Source organism: Myxocyprinus asiaticus, chromosome 18 (genome assembly GCF_019703515.2).
Source record: "Myxocyprinus asiaticus isolate MX2 ecotype Aquarium Trade chromosome 18, UBuf_Myxa_2, whole genome shotgun sequence".
Taxonomy (NCBI): Eukaryota; Metazoa; Chordata; class Actinopteri; order Cypriniformes; family Catostomidae; genus Myxocyprinus; species Myxocyprinus asiaticus.
In genome coordinates this window covers 5,980,115-5,998,497 of record NC_059361.1, presented here as the reverse complement: position 1 = coordinate 5,998,497, position 18,383 = coordinate 5,980,115, and the positions used below count along the sequence as shown (strand labels likewise).

At 42.8% G+C, this 18,383-nt stretch overlaps 1 pseudogene; it reads right to left on the bottom strand.

The window, feature by feature from the left end:
• Window positions 1–18,065, bottom strand: part of LOC127455872 (zinc finger B-box domain-containing protein 1-like) — a 66,336-nt pseudogene extending 48,271 nt beyond the window's left edge.
• Window positions 18,066–18,383: the final 318 nt, after the last annotated feature.

The following is an 18,383-nucleotide window of genomic DNA, read 5'->3' as shown; positions in this document are numbered from 1 at the left end:
AGCTTTGTCAGGCCAAAGAGGATGCTTACAGAGTTTGGGATAAAGTCTTGTACAATCAGGCCAGGAACACACTGAATAAGGGAATCAGAGTGGCTAAAAGAAGATATTCTGAGAAGCTGAAAAACAAGTTTTCAGCTAATGACCCTGCATCAGTGTGGAGTGGCATGAAACAACTTACAAATTACAGGACTCCTGCCCCCAACCCTGTGGTGGACCAACAACTGGCTGACGACCTGAATGTGTTTTACTGTAGATTTGAAAGGCCCAATCTCACACCCCACACCCACTCTGACCTTCACTTCACACAAACACAAACACCTCCTGCAACCCCCCTCCTGCTACTCAACCTGTTGCCTCTGCCATCAACCATGATACAGTACCCCCAGAGCTCATATGGTCAAGGGCCTTGCTCAAGGGCCCAACAGCGGCATTTTGGTGGTGCTGGGGCTTGAACACCTGACCTTCTGGTCACTAACCCAGAGCCTCAACCACTGAGCCACCACTGCTCCAAACAGGGTTCTCGGATGGGCAAGGAGAAGGCGGGAACCGGCAAAACTGTCAACATAACTTTAATTACATAAATCAACAAACAAAACCCATTAGACTCGTCAGACCTTCCAGAAACCACATCAGGCCCCCTTAGACCTCATCAGACCTCCAAAAAAAAAAAACACATCAGACGACTTCTGACCCCATTAGATCGCATCAGACCCCATTCAACCTCATCAAACCTAAAAAAAAAAAAAAAACACTGCAGACCACATTAGACAACATTAGAACCCATAGAGACCTCATCAGACCACTTCAGATCCCTTTAGATCACATCAGACTTACTTAAACCTCATCAGACCTCAAAGAAACCACTTCAGACCACATTTGAACTGCTAGATACCACATCAGACTACCTCAGATTCCAAGCCATATCTAGGAGCAAGAATATCATAGAGACTTGAGGGTGGGTTTGTTTGATTTTGCCAGTAAGTAACCGCCTAGCAACCAGCCATAACCCTTTAGCAACCAGCCAGAATACCCTAGCAACCACACAGCAACAAGCATTAACATCAGAACACTACTGATAATAAACTCAAAAGGGGAAAGTGCTGATTGATAACGTTTAATTAAGAATATATCACGCAGAGGAAGACAAACACAAACAGCACATTAAAGCATTTGCCCTACATAATTAATACACATAAACAGATAAGGTAGACTCCATCTGTTTTCTGATTTGTTGTTTTGGTTGCCACATCAAATCAACAGTCTAAATAATTCAAGGCCGTTTGTTTAGGGTGGGCTGACATGTTGGCATACAGCCGTGAGCCCAAGTATGTTCAAAGGATGGAAATGTATGTAATTTGTGTCTGCTAAATGTAGACTATAATTTTGCAAGAGATGGTAACTGCTCTTGAAATGTCTCTTCCACTTAAATTGGTGCCACTCCAGGGTCATGAAACAGTTTTTGTGGGGCAGCAGTTTCAAAAATTCAGATCCGAGGTGACACTATTTTCATAGTCAAATCCCAGAGGTCTGTACTGTACTTGGAGACAGATCATGTGACATTCAGCACCATTATGGCAGGTTAGGCACTCATGTGAGCTCTCTCCTAATTACTTATTTGTCATTCAGTGATGCTTTTATCCAAAGTTACAGTTAAAGTTATAGTGCACTAATTATAAGAATGTCTTCTGAAGTGCCTTCATCAAGGGCACAATGGTGATGATTCGTGGAACTTTTAACCTTTCAGTTACCGACCCAGATGTACTAGGCTACACCACCCTCAACTCTAGTTTATACAGTGGCCGCTTTAACCTGTTCACACAAGTGTTATTATCCCTAACAAAAACTAAATTAAAACATTTTTGTTTACAGAAATACAAATAAAAACTAACATAACTGTAAAAAAAAAAAAAAAAAAATGAAACTGAAACTAAATTTGGTTACTCCAAAACTAACTAAAATATAATAAAAATGACCTTGAAATAATTTTAGTTTTTGATACACAGCATTTTATAGCATTTGAAACATTTACAATACACCTTCATTAAAGATGAAAATGTCACTAGATATACTGTAGGTAACACAAGACTGCCCTGAGCAATTCATCATTGCTCATCATTGCATATCATTAAATGACACCAGTAAATGCCTTAGCTATGGCAGACATTAAATGCTAAAACTAAAATAAAAATGTACTAAACTGAAACTAGAATACACTGAGAATTAAAAAAAAAAAAAAAAAAAAACTGAATTAAAACTAACAGACAAAGTGTGAAAACTAACAAAAACTAAACTGGAATGACAAATTGAATATAAAATAGAAATAAAAACTAAATTAAAAAACATTAACTAATAACTCTGTACATGTAGCATCACATACTGTATCTGGGTCATTGACAAATAAGCTTGTCCGAGGTGATAAAAACATTGGAAATCCTTTAAAAATCTAGTTTAAAACACATCAAGTTTGTGTCAAATATTTGTGTCCACTTGGGCTTTAATCATTTTTTAAAAACCTTTAGAGCATTTAAAAAAAATAAATAAAATAAAATAAATAAATAAAAACATTATTTAATGATTTCTAAAATGTCAAGTCAAAAAATTCAAAAAGTTTTTCAAGGTAATATATATATATATAAAACATTTTTTTGTTTTGTTTTGTTTTTTGTATTGCATTTTTAATGGATTTTTGAACAACAATAAATCTGAAAATAAAAATAAAAAACATAAATACAATTGCATAACGTCACAGAGTTCAAATACTTTTGGGGGCCACTGTACATGTTCAGAATGAATTAATTAGGAACAATCATGCAAACAAATACACATGCATGCAAAATATTGGAAAATGCACATACATTTTATATCAGCCACCTACAGGCAGAATTTGGGAGGGCCCAACATGAAGAGAGGACACTTGCTCTGCATGTTGTCTACTCTCATTATGGGCTGTTTATGTGCTGGCCTTTATCAGTGTGATGGAGATGGGCGTTTGGGATGGGGATTAACCACGCTCAAGCCTGCCTGCCTGTCAGCACTATGCAAAAATGAACAAGCAACGTGGCAGTTGTGCTAACAACTGGCGGATTAGCATCACGCACACACACTGATTGCCAACCAACAAGGCAAACACTTATCTTCTGTCAAGCTCACAGAGAGTTCTCGTACCCAATGTGTGGCAGCAATGGGACAGCCGAGAAGTTACATTACTGCACACTTAACCTTGTGTTACATAAAATTTTTGAAAGGCAAAGTCTAAATGAGCTTAGTGAGTAAAGGTCTGTTCACACCAAAGCACATGTCTTGCTGTTTATTTCAGCATCTCGCGCAGGAGTGGCACATATTTTTAGACAATGTGTCAAATTAAAAATAACAAACTGTTAAAAATTAGACGCCTACGTTCGCAGCAAGGCAGCTCAGGTTTTGGATCAGAACTAACAATTGCTTGTCTTTTCAGCAGGAAAATACAACAACAAAATATGAAAAGAAACAACACTGCAAGTTTACAAGTCCACTTTGCGAACACAGCTCAGACATTCAACTGAGCAAAAGGACAGATTCTGTCAGCTCTCATCTGCTCGTATAAATTCACCTGTGGCCCTTTAGTGCTCTGCCTGCGCTGCGATAAACAAAGAGCAGAGGAGGATTACATCAACCATTCCCAGCACAGCGCCCGCAACATAACTTCTGCTTTGATTAATGACCGCCGATAAGAGCTAATCTAAAACAGTTTTATTTAAAAACTTCTGTATGGAGGCAACCATAATTTAGATATGGTACCACTAACATCCCTTAATATGACAGTTTCGGTACACAATAAAAGAAATTAGGTCTCAGATCTCTAGACAACACAAACAGCTGCGTTCCGCTGTATTTATCTAAATATCACGAAGTGCTGCCATGTGTTATTGATATATAAGGGTTTAATTGACATTTCCATCCCTGTAATGAACTCAGAGGAAAAGCTTTATTCTTATTGTCTCCTGTTTGCTTTCTGCCTCACTGATGTTTATGCACACCAGTCTTGGTGAAGATACTTGTAGCTTAATGCTAAAATGTAGCTTTGCCAAACTAAAAGCTACTCATAATTTTAAACGTAAAAAATGTGTTAAGCTACAATCAAACTACTCTTTTGAAAGAGTAGACAGCTACAAGCTACTAACAAGTACTGCAGCTAACTACATCGAAGCTAAACTGCTCACCAAATAGAATTGTGACCTAATTTTTCAAAGTGGTTTCCTGAACACTACCCCGTCTTCCATTAGTCGCACAAACTGATAGTTCTTAATTTATATAACTAAATTGAAAACATTGCAATAAAATAACATTAAGTATAATGCTATAAAAAGAGGACCTAAAATGCTGCGCAGTGACTCGTGAATCAGTGAAGCATGATCACAGGTCACTCTTGGGAGCCCAAGACACCTCTGGTATTTGCATGCCACTCCCCCGAACATACGGGTATAAAAGGAGCTGGTATGCAACCACTCGTTCAGATTTTCTCTTCAGAGCCGAACGGTCATGCTCACTGAGCTGAATTCCCACGACTGTTCATTCACCTCTGCTGGATCTGACGGCGCATTTCAGCGGCTTCTCCCTCCTCTGCACTGGTGCACTGCAGAGAATGCCCCTGGGCGCTTCGGCAGAAATAAAAGAGTATATTTCTCTAAAAGAGTATATATCTCTAAAAGAGCGGCACACACGGAACATCTTTTTAAAGATGTGTCTTTTTAAGGATGCCTTTCCTTTGTGTGTTATTCCTGGTTGCGCTCGTTACCTCTTGCCTTCTGACAGTCATGATCACTCTCTTTCGTGTCTGGGCACTGCTCACGCGGAGACAGCTTTTGTGGATGGGTCATGTGCTCATTGTGAGAACATGTCCATGGCAACAATGCGGTCGCAGCTTACCTTCGTAAGAAAGCAAGCCACCCCAGAGGCTCCCCGCCTTGGCCCTTCTACCCACGGGTATGAGGCCAGCGCGGCTAGCACTGGGGGCGATTTGGGGACCCCAATGGGACCACCTCCGCTGGGTATCCCTCCAGCACACTCATCTGCCCCGATTGGGCTTCCGGATGAGTCCACCGGCTCATCTCACGGCGAGTTTGACCTCTTATTCAGAGCCCGTGAAAGTGATGAGCTCTCAAGCACAGCATCGGAGAGCATCCAGTCGGAAGTGGAAGCCTCAGCTGGGCTCCTCCCTTCGGGTGTGGTCGCCCAGTCACAGGCTGACGCGGAGATGACGACATGCTTTCCCGGGCAGCTGCGAGCGTCGGGCTAGAGTGGAACCCTCCGCTCTCCCCTGAACCCTCGCGGCTCGATGATTGGTTCCTCGATGATTGGTTCCTGGGCTCGCGGCGCCGCTCAAAGCCACGCCCCGCCCCTGTTCCTTTCTTCCCGGAAGTGCATGAAGAGCTGACAAGGTCGTGGGAGGCGCTTTTTACTGCCCTGTCCTGATCTTTCAGCTTCCCTGCCCTCACTATCCTCGATGGTGGGACGGCCAAGGGCTATTCGGCAATCCCCCTGGTGGATAAAGGCGCTCGCAGTGCACCTATGCCTGCAGAGCACCGCCACCTGGCGCGGACACCCAAAGCTCCCTTCCAAGGCCTGTAGGTTTACGTCATCTCTGACGGCCAAGGCCTACGATGCCACTGGACAAGCCACCTCTGCCCTGCGTGCCATGGCTCTCCTGCAAGTCCGCCAAGGCGCTAAAGAAACTGCACGAGGGTAGTTCCACCCCGGGATTGATGCAGGAGCTGCGCTCGGTGACCGACCTCGCTCTCTGGGTGACGAAGGTCACAGCGCGGTATCTTGGGTGGGCGATGTCCTCCTTGGTGGTCCAGGAGCGCCACCTTTGGCTCAACCTGGTCGAGATGGGAGAGGCCAACAAGGCACGGTTCCTTGCTGCCCCCATTTCCCATGTTGGCCAGTCCGGCGACACCGAGGACTTTGCCCAGCAGTTCTCAGCGGTGAAGCAGCAGACGGAGGTTATCTGGCACATCCTGCCCCGGTGCAGCTCAAGATCCCACACCCCGTCTGCGGTGACTGCACCGGCTCTGCCGCAGCCCGCCTCTGAGGCCCGGCCCCGGCGTGGAGCCCACCACAGGAAGTAGACGCCAACCGTCTCGCGAAAGGCTTCAAAGCGCCCCTGAGACGGCGAGCCAGGGATGACGAAACCCGCTGCTCTAGAGCTGGTAAGCAGACCACTCCATCCCCCGGTCGAGGGCCAGGAGGAGAATCTTTTGTTACCTTTACATTTAATTGCACTGCATGCCCAAGTGGCTGCAGTAACCAAGAGTTCAGCAAGAGCGGTTTCCTTGTTCCCTGCATCACATATCTGGTGTGCACGGCCATCATCACGACCACTGTCCACCACTCTATTTGGCAGGTTTGGCGCTCCAGCGGCGGTCTCCCCGCCCCTGAGCGTCCAGCTGTGGCACAAATCCGCCCCCGATGTGACAGTCTCCACGGGTCATGATGACAGGCCTTTTCCTCCCCCGTCCCAGGCTGTCCCAGGGGTGGTCACAAGGAGCCAGGTAAGTACTTCGATGTCCCTGAACTCAGCACGGCCATGACATGGTGTGGTACCTCAGGCTCCACCCCGCCGCGAGGCCCCACCCGCCGGTATGTCTGACGAGATTGTCCCTGCGGCCAAGATGAAGAAGGGGTTTTACAGCCCCTACTTCACTGTACCGAAAAAGGCAGTGGGTTGCGGCCAATCTTGGACCTGCTAGTACTGAACCAGGCTTTACACAGACTCCCATCCAAGATGCTGACTCAAAGATGCACTCTAGCAAGCGTCCGGCATCAAGATTGGTTCTGAAGTACACGTACTTTCAAGTCTCGATTCTACCTTGACACAGACCATTCCTCCGGTTTGCATTCGAGGGTCAGGCGTATCGGTACAAGGTCCTCCCTTTTGGTCTGTCCTTGTCCCCTCGCATCTTCACGAAGGTCGCAGAGGCAGCTCTTGCCTTGTTAAGGGAGGTGGGCATTCGCATTCTCAACTATCTCGACGATTGGCTAATCCTAGCTCACTCTCGGGAAATGTTATGTGCACACAGGGACTTGGTGCTCTCGCACCTCAGCCGATTAGGGCTTCGGGTCAACTGGGAAAAGAGCAAGCTCCTCCCGGTTCAGAGCATCTCTTTTCTCGGTTTGGAGTTAGACAGCGCGCCTCACGAACGAGCGCACACAGTCAGTGCTGATCTGTTTGAAGGCATTCAAACAGAAAACAGCGGTTCCACTGAAACTCTTTCAGAGGCTCCTGGGGCATATGGCATCCTCAGCAGTGGCCACTCCACTCGGGTTGATGCATATGAGACCGCTTCAGCACTGGCTTCAGACTCGAGTCCTGAGATGGGCATGGCGCCACGGGACACATCGCGTGGTCATCACGCCGGTCTGTCACCATCTCTTCAGCCCTTGGAGCGACCTCACGTTTCTACGGGCAGGTGTTCCCCTAGAGCAGGTCTCCAGGCGCATCGTGGTCACGACAAATGCCTCCAAAACGGGCTGGGGCACTGTTTGCAACGGGCATGCAGCCGCCGGCTTATGGACGGGCCAGCGGCTGTGTTGGCACATCAACTGCCTCGAGTTGCTGGCAATTCTGCTCACGGAGGTTCTGGCTGTTGATCCAGGGCAAGCACGTGTTAGTTCGGACATACAACATGGCAAAGTTAGCATATGACAACCGTCAAGGCGGTCTGCACTCTCGTTGTATGTCACAACTCGCCCGCCATCTCCTACTCTGGAGTCAGCAGCACCTCAAGTCGCTGCAAGCCACTTACATCCTGGGCAACCTCAACACTGCAGGTGGTCCAGCTTATCTGGAGTCGATTTGGACAGGCACAGGTAGACCTGTTCGCTTCCCAAGAATCCTCCCACTGCCCGCTCTGGTACGCCCTGACCGAGGCACCTCTCAGCATAGACACGCTGGCACACAGCTGGCCCCCTGGCCTGCGCAAGTATGCGTTTCCCCCAGTGAGCCTGGTCAGGGAGGACGAGGAGCACGTCGTCCTGGTAGCACCCTACTGGCCCATCCAGATGTGGTTCTTGGACCTCACGCTCGGGTTCGGTCTGGGCTACTCTCATGTGATCTTGAGACCCTGACTGGGCTATGTGCCCAAGGTTCCCACGACCCCTTTTAGGGACCAGGTGGTGAACCTGCGAGTGCTGCCCCAGGAGGAGGCAGACCTAGCCCTGTCGTTGCTGTGTCCGGTGCGCGTTTTACGCATCTATTTGGATCGCACACAGTGCTTTAGGATCTCTGAGCAGCTCTTTGTCTGCTTTGGTGCACAGCGGAAAGGAAGCGCTGTTGCCAAGCAGAGGATCGCCCACTGGCTCATTGACGCCATAGCTATGGCTTAACACGCCCAGGATGTGCCGCCCCCGGTAGGGCTACGAACCCATTCTACCAGGGGTGTAGCGGCCTCCTGGGCCCTGGCCAGGGGTGCCTCTCTAATAGACATTTGCAGAGCAGCGGGCTGGGCAACACCCAACACCTTTGTGAGGTTCTACAACCTCCGGGTAGAACCGGTTTCGTCCCGGGTAGTGGCACGCAATACAAGCGGATAAGCCCGGGATAGCCGGTCGGGTGTATCGCTTGCACATAGCACCTTTCACCTCCTCTGAGCTGAAGACGTGCGCTATTAATTCCCAGTAGTGTTCACAAACTTTGTTCCCTGGTTGACTTCATCCGAGCCCTGAGGCAGTCGAGTTTTCGGAGAGACTCGCTGCCGGCCCAGTACATGTGCTAACTAAGAGCCCTGTTCTGGGGTATGTGCTCCGCATGTGGCGGTTCCCTGTAAGGTAACCCCATGCGATGTATATCTTCTGCTAATTTGTTTCCCTGTTGGAAAACTGCATCTTCCTTGGGCAGAGCCCCCTCTGCCACAGTCTCCATGTTTGTAGTAACTCCTCCCCCGTTGGGTAGGATCTACCATGAGACTCTCCACATGGTCGGCAAGACCATGTGATGTATTTTCCACTTAAATATCCCCCCTCTCTTTGGGCGAGGTGTGGTCTCCGCTGTGTCCTCCCCTTGGGAGGGACACCCCCTGACTAGACCTGGTCGGCCCAGTCGTATAATCCCCTTTTTTTTTAGGGAGTGAAAAAAAAGAAGGGGAAAAGAGGCCACGTCTGGGCTAGCCTGTCTCTATCTTTTGGGTAGTCGACTTGTCCCCAAAGGGCCGTTCAACACTCATAACTATGTTGGGGGAGGTTACGTGTTGGCCTGGTGCGCTGGCTACGAGGCACACAGTTGTATGCCCGTCACACACTGCCAGTTCACGTAACACAGTTCAGCCAGTTGCGGCGTTTTGTATAGGGACCCCTAGTGTCACTACATCGACACAATGTCGAGTAAGTGACAGATAGGGAACCTCATGGTTACTTGCATAACCTCCGTTCCTTGATGGAGGGAATGAGACATTTTGTCCCTCCTGCCACAACGCTGAACTACCCCCTGAAATGGCCGGACCTTGTCTCGGCTCTTCAGCATAAAACCTGAATGAGTGGTTGCATGCCAGCTCCTTTTATACCCGTATGTTCGGAGGAGTGGCATGCAAATTCCACTCGCCAATTTTCAATGGCCTTTTATCAAAGACCAGAGGTGTCTCGGTCTCCCAAGAGTGACCCCTACTGTCACTACATCGACACAACGTCTCGTTCCCTCCATCAGGGAACGGTGGTTACGCAAGTAACCATGACATTTTTTTGGAAAAAATGAACGAATAAGATGTATGAAAGCCACATTTTCATCAAAAGACAAAATTTATGACAAAAAAAAAAAAAAAACTGTGTGAAGTTTAACATTCCAAGAAAGAACATCGTTTACGAGTGCATGTTAGATTATTGCCTCAGATTGCTTGGTTGTAAAACTTCAACGATAATTGTTGGAAAAAGTTGAACAGCTGAACTACTGTCATGCTACTGAAAAATGTCATTAAATTAGTAGAGTAGCTACTTTTAGTTAGTTATTCCAACACTGCTGCACGCAAACACATGAGCGAGTAAAGTTAATTCTGCTCAACATAATTATGCCCGATTACGTGTGTGTTTGCATTTGATTGGAAGTGTTTGGGAATATAATATATTCGCTGCACCCCATTATCTGGGTGTTTCCCTTTCTTGTTGAGTTATGAGCTTGCAAACCCTGATACATTCCCCATAAATGGTCGCCACTATAAATTCATGAGGTGGACCTACACAGGTCACATTTTAGCATTATTAATGAAGTTCTAGAGGAAAGGAGCTTGGCTGAGAGTAGAGAGTCGTCACATTAATAACTACTGATGTTATTTTTTCCCTATTCTTTTATTTTGACAGAAAACTAATTTTCTGCCTTCCTCATTTTGGCATAGGGTCTCACTTAATCTTAATTTGTTTGGGAGAAATGGGAAGACAAGCATGGCCGTGTGGGGAGAGTGGAGCCGCTGAAGCTGAGATGACTCAATTTCCTTTGTCTCTATGACTATGCTGATTCCATCACAGAAGATTGCTCTGAAGTCACACCATCACCCCAGATTACCTCCAGAGCAGATCAGGAGCCACGTACTCCATGTGACACACAAGTGCTTTTGTTACATTTACATGCATGCATGCATTCCATTTACATTCCCCTCATATACTAAGTGTCTTTAAGATCACTTTTATATTAAATTTTGTGTTACATACAACTTAAGCTCATGTCATGACCAGCTAAAAAGTAAATCCAGTAACTTTTGCTTGGTAAACATGAAAGGGGTGTGGCGTTATCAATGGCAGCCTGTACATTTTAAGTCTAGGCTTCAGTGTGATTCATGCCATTAAGAAAACACCGTTTCACAATGAATAAGACAACATATGCCTATGGACATCATATATTATGTCTCAGCCAACTAATAATTCCAATTTACATTTTTTAAGCAAGTCTAATTTACTTAGAAAACTCCTGATGTTTCTATAACAATGCAAAAAGAACTTACCAGTTTACTTGAAGTGAAATTGGTCAGCCCTCCTTTCCTGTTTAATAAATTAACCAATCACGTGGTCATGCAGAACATCTCGTGTTTTTAAATACATGAGGATCTCTTTCTCAATGGTGATAGCGGCAGTGATGACAGCCGACTTGTCAGAGAAGGCCTGACGGGGAGGAGCTCAGACTCACGCGCTGCTTCGGCGTGCAATTTGTGAAAATCCGTCATGCTTCGTTTGTAAGCATCAAGGAATAAATTCTGACTGGATAAACTTTTAGTTTTTCCCTTTTTGTTTGTAGATTAATTAGGAGTGGAAAGTGATTAAAAATACCTAGGCAAAAAGGTGAATGAGAATGAAAGGATGAAAAAAATTTACTTTGCTGGCCCTGAGAATTCGCCACTGGGGTAACTATTAGGGATGTCATAAAATATTGATATATTCAATACTTATCGGCACATTATTTTATCGATATATTTCTGAGGCATCGATATATAAAAATTAGCCGACATTTAAATTAGAAGCCCAATTTGCGTGCCTTCCAATACACTCAGTTGGCCTCTGTTTAACAGTCTGGCATAATAGTGTTGGGAGACCAAAAGAGTGCAATATAACATTTACCGAAGCACACACACAAACACAGGACAAGCTGAAGTGGCACAGGAGATGGTAGTCTCGGAAGTTACAAAAGTTTTGGTGCTCTTCAAGAATGAACAAAGTGACGTTGATGCAGGTTAGTGAAACTGTTCCCAGATACCAAGAACCTTTGGGCCAAATGTGGAAGTTAGCTGTCACATCTGGCCTAGATCTAGCATCGCTAAACACATGTAGGCCAAACTTTCACCATTTATGTTTTGCCTAAGCTTTAAAATTGAAGGGAATTTTCTCTTGGGTCACAACTGGCACTGAGGTATATGGCCCAGATGACAACACATAGCTGAGAGCCATGTGTGGCTTGGTTATGGCAGGCCATGGAAAATGTTAACTTGTGGTTAACATTTGGTTTATACTTGGGAAAACACATGTAGGCAGGTGTGGGAGTCCACACCTCAGCCCGTTCAACAATGCCATTGGTTGGTCTCGTTGTTGTAGCATCTTCTTTCAATTCCTATTGGTGGAGGAGTGAAACTGTCACTGCAGCAGGAACTTAAATACTGGACAGTGGCCATTTTTCCACTCTTTTCTCTCCTCACAACTGCCGTATCCTGACACACTCTTAAGTAGCTTTAAGTAAGTGAAGTTTTGGCATTTTAAAATCCTATTACTGATATATTCAGAAAATGTAAAAAAAATAAATAAATAATAATAATTATCTATTTTTATTTTTTTTAATTTTTTTTTTAGCTTAGGACCAAAAGTGTAAGGTGTAGATGATGTAAGTAGTGTTTTTCAAGTTCTAAAAAGTTTCTTATATGTGACTAATTCTATCTAATTCTATTTTTTACTAACAAGTTGTGAATGAAAAAGATATTGCCTATGGGTGAGATTATTCTACTATGACTACCAACTTTAATACACTTTTCATGTGTTATGTTTAACATTATCTTAAATGAAAAATAAAAATGATTGTAAGTATGCTCACATCATGCATTAGACAATTCTAACTACTTTCAATGTTACTACCAACATCAACACACTTCTGTAATGTTTAATATGTTATTTTTACTTCAAATACAAAAAGATTGTGATTTAATTTTGTGGTTAATGTTTGATTCATTGTGCAGTAAATTAAAGTATTTGGTAGGTTTGGTGTTCTTCTGGTTAAATTCTGGGAGAATACTGGCATTTAGTCTATCAGCCACATATGGACCACATAAGGGCCGTCAGGCCTTAACAGAGCTCAGCCAAACAAGAATTACATATAAAGCCCATGTATGGGCCACATAAGCTTTACTGGTTGAGTTATGGGACTGTTTTGGTTCAGTTCTGGCAAAAAAAATATCTGTACCAGATTTGGGCCATCATTCACTTTCTGAGCTGGGCCACATTTCAGCTGTTTATTTGGGCTAAGGCTGTGCCAAAGGAAATTTGCTGACTGGGTTATAACAGCACAAACTGAACGATTAGAAATGGCTATGTTTATTATGCAATTTCTCTGTATTTAACCTTGAATAAGTCTTTCATTCAAGCTGTATAACCACAAAACGACACACTTGTAACTGAAAATACATTGTGTAGGCTATATGAAAGATACATGTTCACAATAGATCATCCATTGATGGCTAGAGTAAATAACCTTTGATAATGATTTGGGTTGAATTTAATGGAAAACTATGCGAGTTGCACTCCATGGCACTTCAGAATGTTGACGCTGAGTGTTATAGTGTAAGTGTAAATCTTGTAGAAAATAAATAATTGTTTCTAATTTTAGAACGCTCTGTGTCGTATGCCAGACATGTCCGGTGTGCGACCCCCTTTAATTTACCCTGTCGCTCACACTTTATTTTATTTTTTTTAATAATTTTTTTTTCCTTTATAATTGTTGTTTTGATATTGTTTTAACATACAAAATGACAAAGACAAACAATCAGCCATTACAACAGTAAGTAAAAATCAAAATAACAGTGAAAAAATATTAAATAAAAAATAAATAAATAAATAAAAATATATAGATATAATAATAAAATAAAATATATATAAAAAATTATAATAAAAATAATTAAAACTGGTCAGTTACACTGAAGAGTAAATGACAGAGATACAGAAAACAAATATTTGAGACATAATATGCTTCAAAATATACACAAGACTATACATGTACTACAGATTATGTAAAAAAAATATATCCATACAAAAATCTTGACATTCAAACCCATGGAACAGCGCTGAAAGAAGTCTACGACAGTTAGAGAAGAGACAATTATAACCAAAACAGGGAACTGTAAATACAACTGTAAGTGTATAAAAATAATAATGAAATATAAAGAAAAGAACCAAAGAGAAAAAAAAAAAACCAAGCCATAAGACCAGAGAGAGTGTGTGTGTGTGTGGGGGGGGGGGGGGATCTCCTTAATTCAAATCAGTAGACCTTTGAGCTTCTCCAAAGTTTGGGCCCAGAGTGTAATGGTGTCCTCTCTTGCACAGTGAATGCGTGCAGTGGACAATTCAAGATACACCACATCTATAAATGTGAGAACCCAATATTGCTTATTAAGAGAATGTGGAGGTTTCCATCTCGTTGCTACTAATTTCTTGGCAGCTGTCAAGCCAGCTAAAAACACTCGTTTCTGAATTTTGTTAAGTTGGATATCAGAGAGATCATTTAAAATAAAAACAGATGGGGACAAAGGGACCGAAACATTTAATATAGTGGACAAGTTTTCTTTAACCATATTCCAAAAGTTAGCAACCCCATGGCATTCCCAAATCATGTGATAAAAAGTACCAATTTCCCCTGTATGGCAGAGGGTACAATTAGGATCAGGTTTAAGCTTCATATTATAGAGTTTACGTGAAGTCATATAAGTCCTATTAATAAAATTAAAATGGATTTGTTGATGATCCGGATTCCTAGAAGCATGCATTACCATAACCCAGACACCATCCCAATCAAAACTGGGGGAAAGGTCCGGAATATCTGTCCACCAGGAAGAGTCTATTGTCAGAGGAGGATACATTTTTTCCAGAAAAAAAAACACATCATTTAGAAACTAAATTCCCTGGGTCTCACGTAATACTTTCAGTAAAGGGTGGTCTTTAAGAGGAGCCATCCAAGGGACCTCATAGGCCTTCATGGCTGCTCTCAACTGTAAGTAAAAAAAAAAGGTGGAGCTCTGCAGGTTGAATTGAATAGAAAGTTCTTCAAAGGTGTAAGGCCCTTGTCACCCATTAAATCACCCAAGGAGTGAATCCCTTTGTCGTACCACTGTCGACACTGGCCAAACTTAATAGGGTGCTTACCAATGAGCAAACCATCATTATTAAAGATAGGAGAGTAGGGATTCCAATTAGAGCGGATATCACAAACTTTTTCTGCTGCTCTCCAGACCGACAGAATGTGTGACACTAAAGGACCGAAACAGAGTTTACACTTATTTAAAGGGATATTAGCAAATAAAACTTCATTCAGAGGAAGAACCAGATTTTCCTCCAGGGTACGCCAAGAAACATAAATGTTATCATCATACCAGTTAACAGGGGACGTAGTGTAAAAGCCCAGTGATATAACTTAAAACTGGGAAGTGAAAGTCCACCAGCGAATCTATCTCGTTGCATCGTGGAAAGTTTAAGACATGGCTGTTTGCCATTCCAGACAAATTTGGTAATTATGCTCTGTAACCTGTCCCAAAAACAAGAACTGGGAGGCAAGGGCAGCATAGAACTCACAAAGTTAATTTGAGGGAGTGCATTCATTTTGATAATCGATACACGTGATCTAAGAGAATTTGGGAGTGATGACCATTTATCCAGGTTACATGAAATTTTAGACAGGATACCCTCATAGTTGGTCTTAATTATATACTGCAATGTAGCACCAATCATAATACCCAAATACTTAAATTGTTTAATCACTGGTATACCTGAGGGTAGTGCTGTGTTTCTCATTGCGTCGTTCAGTGGAAGAAGTACTGACTTTGTCCAGTTTATTCTATATTCGGAAATCTCACTGAAGCTGCCAAAGATAGTTAAGATGTTAGGTATGGACTGCAACGGATTACCTAAATAAAGAAGGACATCGTCTGCATACAACGAAATATGATGACTGGTTCCACATATTGTGACTGGGGTGATATCTTTATCTATGCGTATTGTCTGTGCCAGTGGCTCAAGCGAAAGTGCAAAAAGAAACGGGCTTAGTGGGCAGCCCTGTCGAGAACCTCTGGCTATGTCAAACAATGAAGAACAAGTTCTACCTGTCAGCACCATGGCTGTGGGGTTTGCATACAACACCTTGATCATACAAATGTAAGAGGACCCCTGAGCCATGACCTTCAACACAGTCCACAGATATGGCCATTCCAGACGATCAAAGGCTTTCATAGCATCTAGGGAAAGGACAGTGGTAGGAAGAGTCAACGAAGATGTGCTGTGTATTATATGGAGTAATCTTCTAACATTATCAGATGCTAACCTAGTTCTAATGAAGCCTGTCTGGTCACAGTTGACAAGCTTATTCATGACTGGCTGAAGCCTTCGCGCAAGCAATTTAGCGTAGATTTTCAGCTCAGCATTTAGAAGGGACAAAAGCCTATAACTTGAACAATCATTAGGGTCCTTGTCCTTTTTGAGCAAAAGCGAAATAACTGCAATATTCACATCTCTAGAGAAGGACCCTCTTTCAACAGCGGCTTGAATCATATCAAAAAGTAGAGGGCCCAGACTGTCCCAGAAGGCTGTATAAAATTCTGAGGGAATTCCATCCATTCCAGGGGATTTACTGCTACACATATCAGAAGCAGCCTCCTTAAGCTCATCTAAGGTAATGGGGGTATCTAATTTTAGAGAGTCTTCCTCAAACAGCTTTCAAAACAGCCTCCCCAACGCTGCATATAACCAGAAGAAACCAGAACGACTCCCATTTTCATTTAGTCCAAAAGGTGTATGTTGTTATTTTGTCCGTGGAAGAATTTTCATGCAGCTATTTTTCATCTCCACCTTTTTCCTGAATGCGAAAGTGTTCCACGGTTTGCCTGTTTTCAATTTCCGGTCTCCAGTGTTTTCAACAGCTTCAGCGTTTAATCTTAGCAGGTGAAGTATTACATTTGTAGAAGTCGTCAAAAAACATGTGACTCTATAGCTCCGATACTTCACAGAATCAAGATTCCGTTTTTTTTTTTTTTTTTACACAGTGCCTCATCTGAGTATATGACATGAAGCGATGGTCAGAGGTTAGTTACATTGATATCATGAACTACTTTGAGTTGTTATGACAGCCAACAACTGCACAAGTTGAGTGTGAAATTCATTTTTACTCCAAATAACCCCTAAATGGTTGTTGTTCTCCATCTGTATTGCTCGTTTCAGTTAGTTTTACATTGCGTCTTGAAACCAGAAATAGAAAACAGGCAGTTAGAATCATCATGGTGCCTCCCAGTGGTTGCTCAGGAAAGTTCATGGGTTTGATTCAACTGATTTGATTTGAAAGTTACGGTGGTATTTTTTGTGAATAACCACAAATTTTGGTCTGTTCCTCACACAAAGACATCATAAAGCTTTGAAAGACTTGGAATATAGTACACAAATCGTATGGACAACTTTTATAGTCCTTTTATGAGCTGTGTGATTACATTTTTGGGTGATCTATTTCTTTAAGTTGTACTTAGCCCAGAATATTCCTTTAAGGAAGCTCTTGTTTGAGCTTCTACTCCTCTATCTCTGCCTCCACACCTAATGTCTCTTCTCTCTTTCATTTGCTATCTCTTCCTGTGTTTCATTGTTTTTCATTCAATTAATCACCGTTTCATTGTTTACATTTCCTGTTTTATCTCATCCCGCTCTGTATCAGTCATTGTTTGGCTCACTAACTCATTCATCTACTCACTCATTCATTAATTCAACAAGCTGTCTCACTCACTCTCGCTCCTCTTTCTCCTGGCTCATGTGCTCTCTGAGCTCATCCAGTCGGTTCTCCATGTCCTTGGTCTACTGATCCAGCTGCACCATTTCCATGCGCAGTTCCCGGACATTCCTTTGAAAATATACACAAATGTCACATATAAGAACCAGGTTCTTAAACCATGATACCAATCATTCATGATACCTAGATACACTACAATACACTAAAGGTTTGGACACAACTACTCATTCTTGATTATTACTATTTTTCAAAATAATGGTAAAGTCATCAAAACTATTAAATAACACAAATAGAAGTATGTAAATTATGTAGAGACCAAAAAATCTTATATTTATCTGGGCCAACTATTCCAAAAATAAAAAATATAAAATAAATAAAATACAGAATTAGAGTTCTGAAAAGAAATTCACATACTGTATTTCACAAAATACACATTTCGAGCTCATCCATTTGCAAAGGCAATATCTAGTATGCTAGTAATTTGACAAATCTGAGGAGTGAAAAAAACAAAACTGAAGGCAAGGTTCTGTGCAAACCTGACATTTTACTTCATTGACTTGGGCTTGCAGGGAAGAACCACAAAGTTGTTTAAATTCATGGCACTCTCTGATCGGACTGTAAGCTTCACAGGATGTAAGTTCCACTGTAGATACTTGAGAAAATAGAGTTATGAGAGACAAAAACACTACACACAATGTAATTGAATTCAGCTAGAAAGAGTCTATCTTCATAACATTTCAATAGTACATGTGAAATGAAGCAAAATTACTGTGGTGGTCCCATGGCATCAGATGGTTATACCATGGTTCTTTGATATATAACATGGTACTGGATGATTACTATATACATGTACCATGGTACTTAGTTGGTTTATTCATGAAATACCATGTTACATGTCCATAAAACATGGTATAAC